Source organism: Acinonyx jubatus, chromosome F2, assembly GCF_027475565.1.
Source record: "Acinonyx jubatus isolate Ajub_Pintada_27869175 chromosome F2, VMU_Ajub_asm_v1.0, whole genome shotgun sequence".
Classification (NCBI taxonomy): Eukaryota; Metazoa; Chordata; class Mammalia; order Carnivora; family Felidae; genus Acinonyx; species Acinonyx jubatus.
The window spans coordinates 30,941,934-30,953,794 of NC_069394.1; the positions used below are offsets into that span (position 1 = coordinate 30,941,934).

At 41.9% G+C, this 11,861-nt stretch overlaps 2 long non-coding RNA genes across 3 annotated transcripts in view; both read right to left on the reverse strand.

Moving 5' to 3' along the window:
• The window catches only part of LOC113600613 (uncharacterized), a 39,921-nt gene extending 35,931 nt beyond the window's left edge, over positions 1–3,990 (reverse strand). For both annotated transcript variants that reach the window (XR_008292634.1, XR_003421688.2), the window contains exons 1-2: positions 2,579–3,990; positions 1,729–1,880 (exon numbers count right to left, since the gene is read on the reverse strand). This is a non-coding gene — a long non-coding RNA (uncharacterized LOC113600613). The remainder of the gene's footprint in view (positions 1–1,728; positions 1,881–2,578) is intronic.
• A 1,161-nt stretch (positions 3,991–5,151) lies between these two features.
• LOC128312802 (uncharacterized) lies at positions 5,152–11,447 on the reverse strand. The gene is made up of 3 exons (XR_008292559.1): positions 9,530–11,447; positions 9,226–9,360; positions 5,152–5,868 (listed from the first exon to the last, which is right to left on the reverse strand). It is a non-coding gene; the product is annotated as an uncharacterized LOC128312802 (long non-coding RNA).
• Positions 11,448–11,861: the final 414 nt, after the last annotated feature.

Consider the following 11,861-nt stretch of genomic DNA (forward strand, 5'->3'; position numbering starts at 1 on the left):
TTTGGAAATCATACATTTAATTACATTAGCTCTAAGATTCCATAAGACAGAAAGAAAGAGTAATACTGTCTGAGTGTCCATTATGTAGGGGAGGAAAAGTAATTTTCGCTCTACCCTTCTGGGTTCGTTGCTGGGCCATACCACCCCCTATATAGAGAAAACAGAGTTTAATAACATGACTACCCCTCCTGTATATATGGGAGATACCAAGGAAACCTGAGTAACTCCTTGGAATGACTCAAACTACCACCTAAAAACCACCTCTAGATAAAGACAAAAGATGTTAGGGGAGGTTATCAGTCACAGCAGAATAAACAAGGGTATGGTTGACAGGAGTTTCTAGAGATTTAGTCATCCTTCTCTTCCTGGTCCAGAAAGGGAGACACCCTTATCAATGGAGATTTTCATTATAAATGTCAATGACTCTTACAAAATGATTACTTCTACTGGTTTCCTCCTGCATCTGCTATTGTCTTAAAAATAACTAGCTCAGGGGCACCTGGGTGGCTCAGTTGGTTAGGCGTCCGACTTCAGCTCAGGTCATGATCTCACTGTCCGTGAGTTTGAGCCCCATGTCAGGCTCTGGGCTGACAGCTCAGAGCCTGCTTCAGATTCTGTGTCTCCCTCTCTCTCTGCCCCTCCCCCACTCATGCTCTGTCTCTATCAAAAAATGAATAAACCTTAAAAAATTTAAAAAGTAACTAGCTCAAAATAAGCTTTATGCCAAAGAGGTTTATTTTGGGGCAGGACACTCTGTTCTGCTTTTGTTCTGTCATTGAAATTTGCCCAATAACTTTCATAGAGATTGCTCTCTAGCTCACTGAAACAGTCTTTTAATCTTGAGAATAGGTAAGTTCAAAAAAATTTTTTAACTTTTATCTACTTTTAAGAGAAAGAGGGAGAGTGTGTGTAAGCATGAGCAGGAGAAGTGAAGAGAAAGAGGGAGACACAGAATCCAAAGCAAGCTCCAGGCTCTGAGCTGTCAACAGGAGCCCAACATGGGATTTGAACGCACAAACTGTGAGATCATGACCTGAGCTGAAGCTGGATGCTTAACTGACTGAGCCACCCAATCACCCTGAGAATAGGTAAGTTCAATTAAACAGTTGTGTTTCATTTCAGGAGGCTGTGTAACAGGTGGGCTTCCAAAGGTTAGGTCAATATGGTACAAGCAATCGTGTTACTTAATAAGAGACATTTCTATGGGAAAGAAAACAGATGAACAGTTAAAGCAGACTGTAAACTCAGTCTGAATCATGAGGGAAGATGGTTTAGAAGATTATATTAGGAAAGATTTTCTCTGCTGTTCAAGGTCCTTCCAGCTGGACTAAGAACCAAATTGACAGGGGATAGATTAACAGGCCAAGATAAAATGTAATTTCAGACATGAAATTCTAAACACAGTAAGGCACATGGGGCTTATATGAGATCTTGATCTACAGGAGGTAGGGGAGGATGGCCATTAATAGGAAGGCACGAGGAGATGTTTGGAAAACAAAGGTTACCCTATCATACAGGTAAGTTCTTTAGATAAAGAGGAATCTCTGGTAATAGCTCTCTTCCTGGTATAGGCAGGCAGCTAAAGGGAAGATAAAAAGGTTTTCCTGAATCTGCCACGTTTTGATTGCTTTTAACTCAAAATAACATTCATGCCAAGGTGGCCCATCTTGGGAAAACTGCCCTTAAACCTTATAGTCCCTCATCCGAAACTTATGTGAAGTTTCATACCTTAAAGTTTGAGTTGGTAGATGGTTTCATCTTGTATGAACCAGTCTTAGTCCTGATATTCAGTTCAATTAAACTCTTTCAGGAAGTGATGACGCAGGTATGTTCTCAAAGTTAGGCCTATTGTTCCAGTAATCAGTTATTAAATAAGAGGGCTTTATATGGAAACAAAAGAAAAACAATGGTTAGTAATTGAACCAAATTAGAAACCAGTTTCTGAGTTCTGAAAATAGCCAGTCAAGAAGATTTCTAGATGTCAAGCTTGAAGCATCTTTAGATAGAGTAAGAGCTGTTGTGATTTCTCTGACGTTTACATCAAGCTATTCGTATTTAGTTTGCAGGCTTCAGGAAAAAGGAAAGTTTAAATTCTCAAATATATCCAACTCAGAAAGATTAGAGAAAAAATGAAAATATTCATTTGAAGAGTCGTAGCTAGGCATTGGAGGAAACTAGAAGAAATCAGGAACTAGGCTAGTTTCTAATGAACAGTATTCAAATCTAATATTTACTCAGGTAAGTTATCAAAACATTTTCTTTCTGTATTCACACTCATTTCTACCAAAGACAGCCAAATCAATATTAATTTGTTTGCAAAATAAATCTAGTTTCAAAAAAACTGGGCCTGATTATTTGCATAAGTACTACAAGAATAGCAATTGACCATATAGACTCTTTAAAACCTGCTTTGCCGGTACTTTATATAAGGGGTCTTTTTTTAACAGCCTCTCAAGGCCAGAAACAAAGCCAAATACTTCTCATCAGATCTCACCTCCATAGCTATACATATGGGTGAATTCCTCTTTTTCTTGAGGTCCCCCACATATTGCTAGGTTTCTGTACCTTCTTTACTCACCTGGTAAGGCTGCTGGGGATTCTGTAAGCAAGTATCAGGCTGATATTTCCCAGGGGCTTTATTAGCTCCGTAAAATCCAGCTTAGTTCTTGAAAGCTGTCTGGTCATATCTGAGCCTATGCATGTTTCTCCCAAGCATGCCATTCCAGTCAAAGCCTTGGTAATATAATCAGTATTTCCAGTAGTTTCCTGTCACAAGAAGAAGGGATTCTTAGTGAACATATGCAAATTTATTGCCATAAAAATATAAGAACACTGACAGTTTCAAAATTCTGGATTCTGAAATCAGGTAGGGATAAATGATAAATGTTTCAATTGGAATATATCTGTGTGAACAATCAAATTTCTGGAAATTCAGTTAGCTGAAAAGAAAACTTTTTTAAGACTATATTTTCCAGATTAAAATATTGCTGACTTTTTTATAAAGTCACACAAATTACAATTATCCTCTCCATTTTTTTTACTCCCATGTTACTAATTTTTGTTCTGTTTGAACACAGTATTTGCACTAGTTCTGGAAATTCTTATCCAGTTCAATTTTTATGACGTTAAGGTTATGAGAAACCTGTTCTCAGAGTTTGTTTAACACATTTGCAATAGCCTCAGTAAAACAGTAACTGTAAATGATAAGACTTACAAATGGCCATGGTTAAAGATCTCATTAGGGTTCATCACAATGCAATTGACAAGGAAATTTGCTTACTTCTGTAACCTACAACACTTCAAGATAATAACACAAGGACATCAGACTTCTAGGAGTTTTGTACTCTTTTTAGAACATTTATTTTAATAACATAACTACATAAATGCAATTTATGTACAAATTACAAGAGGATTTAGTATCACCTATTTGACAAACCTTTCCATATAATTTAACATACCAAATAAGCTTAATTAGTTTAATTTCTCAAAAAATTTTAAAATGTCCCAGGAGCTCTCAGGAGTATCTCAGACTGTGGTCAAACATGAAAAGATTTTGACATTTGATAAGATAGGATCCTATCATTATGAAACCAGATTTAATTATCCATTTAATCAAACTGACAATAAAGGATACCAAAGCCAATACAGAAGGTTATAGTTTTGAGCAAAATTTAGATCTTAGACATAGGAAAATATGTTGATAAAGCACAGAATTCTTGTTTTCTTTAAAGGTAAAGAAAAACATGTTTACACAATTTCTTAAGAACAAATCAGTAGTTCAAGAAAACCATTTTTTTCATGAAAACAATTTTATTTTTGCATCAATGTATTTTTATATTAAATTGTAGCCAGTACTGACTGTATATAAAATTCATTTCTGAAGATTCCTTTTCCATAAACCTTCTACAACTTTCTATCTTACATTCGGATTTTGTCCTGTTTTTATCCAACAAAAATGTATTCCCATTTCTCACTTGCACACAGAGTTGTTTCTCTCATTATTTCCAGTAGTCTTATTTATTAGAATTCTTACCCCTTAGTGAAAATTAAATTGTAACTGTAGGGTCCAAGGGCAGTCTACCCCAAGATGGGCCAGTTAGGCATGAACTTTATTTTTAGTTAAAAGCAATCAAAACCAAGTAGATGCAGCAAAAGCTCTCTTCCTCAGCCTCAGTTGCCTAAAGTTACATGGGAAAGTAGGGCCTGTATTTCAATACAGGGCCTGTGTTTCAATTCCCCTTTAAGAAACTTACCTACAAAATAGGGCAACCTTGTTTTCAAAACATCTTCTTTTGTGTTCCTGCCAATGGTTTTCTCCGACCCCCTACCCCTCTTTTTATTCCTGTTACCTCGCTGTCTTTGGAATTTCATGTCTGTATAGATTCCATCTGTCTCATGTTAATTTGATTCCAAGTTTATCTAGAAGGGCCTTCAAGGGCAGAGGATGTTCTTCCTCTTTAACATAAGTAATTGTGAACTGTTTGTTATACCAATATTCCTCAGGAATTTTTGAATACATCTCATAATGTCTAGAAAGGTAACTTTTTATAGTATAATTTTTCAATAAAGCAAAAACCTGGTTTACTAACAGACTCCTATTTAATTTCTCTATAAGACAAAAGTAAATCTGTTTAGTAGTAAATATTTTATTATTTGGAAATCATCTAGATATTTAATAAATGATGATGAATTAAGTGACATTTAGCTTAGCAAAATTTAAAGTTTCAGATTGCCAAGCTTTGCCAACAAACTTTTTACCTTTTAATCTCATTTACATTTCCCTAAAGCATTAACAAAGTCAATCTTTTTCTAACTTTGAGCAAACAGGTAGAATAAGAGTCTTCTATTTAATACTAATAACTCTAAAGACATGTTTATTTTAATTAAACCAATAACCTTAAATTAGCTTTGATACCAAATATTTTCTCAGATCTCACAGATTTGAAAATACATTTGGGTTAGTTTCTATCCATTTGAATTTTGGAATGCCCAATCCTTATAAGCACTTGCCTTTAAAATAACTAAACAGAGCTCCTTGACAAATTAATTTTAGCAATACCATCTACAGGTAGAGAAAATAATTCACATACATACAGAAACAAGATGCAAACAAAATCTTATAACTTTTGTTTTACTAATACCTGTAGGGAAGACATTAGGAGCCCAAATTCCAAATACAGTAAAACCTTGGGTTGAGAGCATAATTCATTCCAGAAACATGCTTGTAATCCAAAGCACTTGTATATCAAAGTGAATTACAAGAACCATTGGTTTTGACTTGTTTCTGGAGTTGCATTTCTGGCTCTGTAGAGATTTGTAAAGACAGTTTTTTGCAAAGAAAAAGACAGCAAACACAGTTTTTTTTAATTCCCCAAAGAACTAGATTACAGTCTTAATATCAAGGGACTGGCCCATCTTTTTAAATAAATTTGCTTATATTGCAGATTTTTAACTAAAATGGAATAAAATAGATTTATATCTTTAAGTCTATATAACAAAAGCTTTTCTGGGTATTTAATTCAACTGGGCTTTTATTAGTCCCTGAATAATGGCCTTTCACAGATCATTTGTAGGAGAGCCTCAGGGAAATTTGGGGTCCTCCTTCCTCTGTGAAGGGCAGTCGTGGATAGTCATTAAACTTTTTAATTTTTGATTTCCTTAAATTTGGTAGGATCTTTCAAAAATACACGTAGAAGAGCTTTATACGTAGAAGAGCTTTATCTGCTATCCAGGGTGAGAAGAAAGGCTAGTAAAAACAAGATAAGAGGGGCCAGTCTGATGTTGGAGGCTGGATACTCACCTTGCACACTTTTTGGCTTCTGTAATCTTGCTTGCCTCCTGTGTCCACCAACTGCCTGGATAGCACCACTGATAGAGGGTTGAGAGACAAAAGAAAAAGGGGAGGGGGCACCTACCATCCCATCCATAAAAGGAGGCAGATGGCAAGGTTTGGGGCTCAGCCTTTAGAAGTGACTCTGCTGGGCCAGCACCTGTGTGCAATAAACAGTCTTTCCCTGATTCCCCCAGTGCATGTGCCTTGTCTCTTCCTCAGCACCAAGTATTTGCTGTAACATTTGGTACATTGGCCGGGAAAATTGACAGCTGCGCTGGCCCTTTGAGCCACCATTGTCAGAGGCCATGCTTCGAGGCCCCTGGGGATGGAAAGGAAGGCATGGCACCAGTGATTTAACTGGACCTGGACCCTTGCTGGGCCTGGCAATAGTTGGCCCTCACTGCGCTGGGACGGACTCCAGGGGGAATCAGAAAATTCTACCAGTATGGGACATCGGATTGGGTAAGTGTCCCCGGGGACCCAGGACCAAGTTCAGGCCCACCCTAGAGGCAGAAGGGGTGCCTCATCACCTCTGGGGTGACAGAGTCGCCAAATAGGACAGGGAAGTCCTGGGTGGAAGTCTGCAGTCTGTCTGAATGTGTGTGTGAGTGCAAGTGCTCCATGGTCTCAGCTACGGAGCCTGAGTGGGTCCTATCCTGCGACTCCGTGATGACCTCATACAGCTCAAGGCAGAATCAGGTCTGTAGACGTCTGATCACAGTCAAGGGTTTATACTGACCTGCCAATGCTAAGAGGCCTCTAAATCCCCGTGAGGGGAGTGGCCAGGAGGAGGAAGGGATCTCTTCCCTCATGTTTGTCTTGTGACACCATACATTGGGAGGGATCTATCTAGTATACCAGAAAGGGGCAGGGGTTGGGGGGGGGGGGTGGAAGTTTCTCAAAACCAACTGTTTCAGAATGTATGATTAAGAATTTTAAAAAGGGATTTTCAGATGACCATGGGGTCAAATTGACCCCCAGGAAGTTACACACCCTCCGAATTAGAATGGCCCACATTTGGTGTAGGCTGGCCCCCTGAGGACACCCTAGATGTCCCCACAGTCTGAGCTGTTTATAAAATAGTTAATGGAGACCCTGTACATTAATCAATGGCTGGAAATAGCCCAAGTCAAGCCTCCTTGGGTCCACTTCTGCATTAATAGTAAGGAACAATGTAGGGTCTTAGTGGCATGGGCCAAGGAGAAGACTTCACAGAACAAAAAACTGCCCCCCATCCTCCAAGAAAATTCAGAAATCCCTCCATTTCTGCCACCATATGCCCCCAGCATCCCATCAATCGAGGGAGGGGAACCTTGCCTGCCTGACAGTCCACCCCCATTGGTCTTGCCTCCACCAGCAGCTGGTTCGCCCCAGCCAGGGACACCTGAACTGGTAGGAAGATGCCTTAGGTCTGTGACTCAAGGTCCAAAGCCCCCAATGGCAATACAGATGCCATTGTGGGTTCCCCAGGAATAGGCCCTGATGGGACCCTACAAGAGGGGGGAATCAGTTTTCTACTACCAACCATTCTCCACTACTGACCTCCTCTACTGGAAACACCACATACCACCCTACTCTGAGAAGCCATAGGCGGTGATAGATGTCCTAGAATCCATAATCCAGACTCACCCCCCTGTCTGGGTTGACTGTAAGCAGCTTATTACCCTTTTCAACACAAAAGAATGCCAACAAATTGTCACTGAAGCCAGAAAATGGCTTCATATTGAGGCACCAGATGGGAATCTAGATGCTGAGGCTTGGGTATAGGAGGCTATGCCTCAAGAGGAGCCCCACTGGGACCCCAACACAGAGATGGAAAGGGCCAGATTAGAAAGACACCCACTTGCCTTCCTCCAGAGTGGAAAAGCAGGGGCCAAAAAGACCACCAACGTGGCAAAGGTATCTAAGGTCCTACAAAAGCCAGAAGAGAGTCCGTCTGATTTCTATGAAAGATTATGTGAAGCCTTCAGAGTTTACACTCCATTCAACCCAGAAGCCCTCAAAAATCAGCTCATGGTCAATGCTGCCTTTGTGGGACAGGCCCAAAGTGACATTAGACAGAAGCTCCAAAAATTAGAAGGATTCACTGGAAAAAAAAGCCAACGAATTATTGGAAATCACCAACAAGGCTTTTGTAAACTGGGAACAAGCTGCCAAAAAGGAGACAGCCCGAGGAATGAAACAAAAGGCAGTACTCTTGGCTGCTGCCTCCACCCCCTCTGGAAGGGCCCCCCCCAGACACCACGAGGGATGCAAAACAAAAAAGGGTGCCACTGGGATGGGATCAACGTGCCTACTGCAAGGAATTTGGACAGTAGAAAAATTAATGCTTTAACCACCAAAAAGGGAAACCAAAAACCTCTGCTCCACTCAGCTGCTACCAACCAGAACCACCTGAGGCTGACCTGAACAGACTGGCAGGAGTAGACTCTGATTGGGAAAGACTGGGCTCTATCCAACTAGGCCCCCATGAGCCCATGGTCAAAATGAAGGTGGGGGGCCAAACAATAGACTTCATGGTCAACACTGAGGCCGAACACTCTGCAGTGACACACAAGGTGGCACTTTTGTCAGGTTGAGAAGTCACCATCACAGGAGCCTCACGGGTGCAAACTGGAAGGCCATTTTGTGGTCCCCGACTGGGGGAGTCACCAAGTAGTTCATGAATTCCTGTATCTACCCTATTGCTCAGTCTCACTGTTAGGTAGAGACCTCCTAGCCAAGTTGAGTGCAGTAATGGCCTTCTCAGATGGACAGATGCAATTGTGCCTAAACAAAAAAGCCTAACCCATAATTTTGTCCCTGATGATTCCATGGGAAGAGGAATAGAGATTATATACTTCCCCTCCCAGTGAGCCAACTGTGGGCCCCCAAGCTAGAAGCTGAATTCTCTTCAATTGGGGTAGAAGGAAACCCCCTGGTCTGTCAAAAAACCACCCCCTGATATTAACTGACCTAAAGCCTGGATCCCAACCTGTCAAAATATGCCAATATATAGTCCCACGAGAGGCACACCTGGGGATCCCGACACACTTGCATAGGCTACTCAAATGGGACTTGTAAAATGATGCCAGTCCCCATGGAATACTCCCCTGCTGCCCATGAAAAAACCTGGGACAAATGATTACCACCCTGTGCAGGACCTAAGAGCCACTAACGAAGCAGCCATCATGCTGCATTCAGTATTGCTTAACCCATACACTCTACTAGGACTCATACCCTTGGAAGCAGGATGGTTCACATGCCTAGATTTAAAAGATGCCTTCTTCTGTCTCCAGCGAGTGCCTAATAGCCAACCCCTATTTGCTTCTGAATGGGAAAACCCTACCACAGGGGCAAAGGAACAGTTCACTTGGACTAGACTGCCTCAAGGATTAAAAAAATTCACCAACCTTATTCAGCTGGGCTTTGGCATATGATTTAGCCAGGTTCTGGGACAGGACCTAGGATGCATCCTCCTCCAAGGTATGGATGATCTTCTGCTAGCCAGTCCCATGCAGACCCAGTGCTGGGAGGGAACCAGAGCCCTATTCAGGCTAAAAGCAGAGGCAGGATATCAAAGAAAAAGGTGTCAAAGAAAAAGGCACAGATTTGCCAATAGGAAGTTAAATCCTTGGGCTTCAAAATTACCCAAGGCAAATGGATGCTGGGAGCCCAAAGGCAACAGGCAGTTTGTGCCATTCCAGTTCCCACTACCTGCGAGCAGGTCCAAGAGTTCCTGGGAGCAGCAGGATTCTGTCGAATACGGATCCCAGGGTTCTCTGAGTTGGCCAGACCTATATTTGAGGCACTGAAAGGGGAAGAGAGAGCACCCCTTTTCTGGGTCCCTAATCAAGAAAAGGAGTTCAAAACAAAACTCAGAGGCACTAGCCTTGGGAGTCCCAGATGTATCACAAGATTTCAACCTGTTCATACCTAAGAAGGGAGTGGCCCTGGGGGTTCTCACCCAGGAATTTGGACGTTGGCAAAGACCAGTGGCATACCTTTCAAAGCAGATTGACTCAGTGGCCACACTGCCTGAGAGCACTAACAGCCACCACGCTTTTAATCATGGAAGCAGACAAACTCACATTTGGGGTAAAACCTAAATGTTCCCCATTCTGTTATTACCTTGATGGATGCCAGAGGGCCATACAATATCAGGGACTGTTATGTGAGAACCCGTGAATAAGAATGGAAACTATAAAAACTCTAAACCTGCCACTTTCTTGCCCGCAGTGGTGGGGTCCCCAGAACATGATTGTCTAGAGGTACTTGATGAAGTGTATTCTAGCCAACCTGACCTATCAGGCCCTTACAAAATCCTGACCTCATACTGCACACTGACGGCAGAAGCTTCATGAACGAAGGCAAAAGATATGCTGGTTATGCAGTAGTCTCTGATTTTGAGGTCACAGAAACAAAGGCCCTTCCACGAGGATGGTCAGCCCAAAAAGCAGAACTGTGGGCCCTACTGAGAGCACTAGAACTCAGGAAAGATAAACAGGCCAACATATACACTGATTTGCACTATGCCTTTGCCACTCTACGTGTACATGGGGCTCTATACAAGGAGAGAGAACTTGTGACCGCAGGAGGAAGAGAAATCAGAAATTGGGAAGAAATCCTAAAGCTATTAATGGCAGTCTGGGAACCAAGGGAGGTAGCAGTCATCCACTGCAAGGGACACCAGAGGAAAGGACACAGCATCAGAAGGGAATCGACAAGCTGACACCACAGCTAAACAAGCAGCAGAAAAACAAACAACACCCTCAAAAATCATGCTGGCCCCAGAACTGCCAACTTCCCCAAAGTACACAATCCAAGAAACAAAATGGGCACAACAGGAAAAAGGCCAGACAAAAGAAGGATGGTGGGTACTTCCAGACCAAAGAGTCCATGTACTGGAGCAGCTAGCATACCAGGTGGCTCTCCTACAGCATGAGCTTACCCACCTAGGAAAAACTGCCCTTGAAAATTTATTAAGCCATTACCATGTAATTGCTTGACTCTAATCCCTCTGCGCCTAGGTCTCTCAATGCCGCCTCTTCTGTGCTCAAAATAATGCCAAACAAGGCCCCACTGGGCCCATAGAAATCCAACACTGTGGTCAGGCACTCTTCAAAGATTTAGAGGTAGAGTTTATCAAAATAAGACCCAGTAAAGGATACAAATATTTTTTGGTATTAATCTGCATGTTTTTGGACTGGATTAAAGTCTATCCCACACTCACCAAAAAGGCAAGAGAAGTACCCAAGGCCTTGCTAAGGGATATCATTCCCAGACATGGAATACTGTTAACCATAAGCTCAGACAATGGCCCAGCCTTTGTGGCCGAGGTGGTGCAACAAGTAGCCAAAGCCCTAGATATCCAAAGGTACTTAAAAGCAGCCTACCAGCCCCAGAGTTCAGGGAACATATGAACTAGACCCTTATATCAGCCATGGCAAACTATGTCAGGAAACTAACTTGTCCTGGCCAGATATACTACCCCTAGCTCTTCTCCAAATATGCTGTACATCCCGGGCAAAAATAGGATTCTCCCCCTTTGAGATCCTATATGGAAGACCCCTTCACTAGTCAAATTCAAGGGGGACCTGACAGAGCTGGGGAATTTAGCAATATAAAAACAACTACAAGGACTAGGGAAAACTGTATTTGAGATACATAGATGAGTGACAGGATGCCTATTTTGCCTAGGAATAAAACTGTATTTGAGATACATAGATGAGTGACATCTATGGAATGTCACCTAGGAATAATTATATTCCCCCACAAACCTGGGGATCAGGCTTGGATAAAAGACTGGAAAAAGGAACTGCCTAAACCTCCCTGGAAGGGACCTTACCTAGTTGTGCTAATCATGACCACAGTTCTCAAGGTTGCAGGACTAACCACCTGGATCTACTATTCTGGAGTAAAGGCAGCCCATCTGTCACCTGACAACCACTTGAAATGGAAAGTCACGGCTAACCAGAATAATTCTCTATAGATCACCCTTAGGAAGATAGCAGACAATTAGTGGCCTGCAGCCAACACCTGAGAACTC